We start from the raw sequence: 2,166 nt of genomic DNA on the forward strand, positions 1-2,166 counted from the left end.
CAGATCAATAAGTGCGTTATAAAACCATGAAAGACTTTTGATATTAAGTCACAAACCAGATCAAATGACACCTGCATGGCGGCAGGGCGTAACATATCATAAACTATCTTGTAAACAATCATCGTACAGCGGCACAGAGCAACAGTTAGTGCGAAAAAGTTGTGCGTAAAACGATGATACAGAACAGAATAAACATGCAATGTAATAATCTTAACTTTCGATCCAATTGAAGTCACACATATATTACATAAGCCTACTATGTGATAGCCTATCTGCACAGCGGCAGACAGGGGGTAAGATAAACTGTCGTGTGTAAGCAATCATCATATTAGCATAGAACAATAGCGCATAAAAAGAAGTTACAGAACATGCAATTCATCTTAAATTTTGATATCATCACCATATTAAAGGCTATACCTGCATGGCGGCAGGGGACTCTGCAACCATAGTACCTTACGACGTTTTCGGCAGGCCGACACCAAACGTAGACTTGCGTTCTGGCGTTCGGCTGATGAAATCTGCCATGAGGCGCTGAATGTCCAGTTCATCCAAAATGTCTTTATGGATGTGAAGCAGGGCCATGTGTGTTAGTCTACTCTGGGTGACAGTGCTACGGAGCCAGGTCTTCAGGCGGGGAAGAGCTGAGAACGACCTCTCTGACCTAGCCGTAGACACTGGAAGGCAGAGGCACAAATGGATAAGCTTTTCCACCTCTGTGAAAAGCCCTCTTGTTTGAGGATGCAGAGCTGATACAAATCGGGCAAGATCTTTGACTGATTGGAATGCTTGCTGTTTGGTGAGGCCTCCCAGCATCTTCAGTTGCAGGTCTAGGGATGCAGTGTCCATCTGCAGAAGCTGAAGTTTACTCAAGTCAGCATCTGGAACAATTCCCCTAGCAGAATCCATCAGCACTTTCTCCCTCTTTGCAGCTGTTGCCATCCCAGCTTGGTCGAATCTGCGCTCAATTTCAGATTTCATCAAATCGACTGCCTCAAAAAATTCACGTTGCCACTTTGATTCGCCACTGTCTGCTAATTCCTCCAACACAGTGGTGTCTCGAAAACGACACGGTGTTCTGCTGACCCTGGAATCTTTCGGCCACTTCAAGCTGAGTGCGGATGCAGACGCCTTTGCTTTCAACAGAAGAGTTTCCACAGCTCCTTCTGCCCTCAGTGCACCTATACAAATAATATTATATTAATGATACAGTTTATTTTGGTACATACATATATCTTAGTGCTATCCCCTCAGAGGACCGCTGCATCGTTGATGATGCAACAGAGCACACATTACTTATTAAATCATATTTTCATATCGGAGTGTCGTAGGCTCTTACTTTGAAAAGCTACTGAAAGGAAACTCTTCGGCTGTTCTGATGCCGCGCTTCACTCGTTTCTACTACTTTCAGATGTTTTATAATCCACTGTGTAGTTGGGGGGTATTTTGAACAATAACTCAATAAAGGCATTCCAATGGAATGTTGTATTGTCCATTTCTCCGGTAATAATTTCCTCCCGGCCCGCCATCTTGATGCGCTGTGTTTTGGGTCTGTTGACCAATAAAATGCCGTGAACATGCCTTCGTCATACGTAAGTGGCGTACAATGGGATTCATCATTGCTTTTACGCAGGCTGACAGCCAGCGTCGTAGGAGGAGTTTATACACAAAGCAATACTGACACCATGTGGCGGGGGAAAAGTAGTGTATAGTTGTAAATGATTTTGACTTTGATGTGTTTTTTTGTTCCCCTCTCACAGAAAATACTTTATTAGACAATTTCCAAAGGTGTAAATCAAACTTCCAATATATGTGTTGTGTGGTTTGAATGGGGTCATTCCTATGTTTCCACAGCCCTATGTTCCCACAGCCCTATGTTCCCACATTTCTAACTTTTGTTGTCACTGAAAATTAGGCCCTATGTTCCCACAGCCCTTTGGTCCCACCATTGGTTGGGTTTAGGCAATGAAGAAAAGAGTTGGTTAAGTTTAGTAAAAAGACCCGGTAGAGGCTAGACAGGCCAGATAGAGAGAGTCCAGATAGGTAGAGAGAGTCCAGTGGGAACATAGGGCCTAATTTTGAGGAAAACCTTAGAACTGTGGGAACATAGGGCCGTGGGAACATAGGGCTGTGGGAACATAGGCACGCTCCCATTTGAATAAATTACTT

This window comes from Trachurus trachurus (assembly GCF_905171665.1).
Source record: "Trachurus trachurus genome assembly, chromosome: 13".
NCBI classification, from domain to species: Eukaryota; Metazoa; Chordata; class Actinopteri; order Carangiformes; family Carangidae; genus Trachurus; species Trachurus trachurus.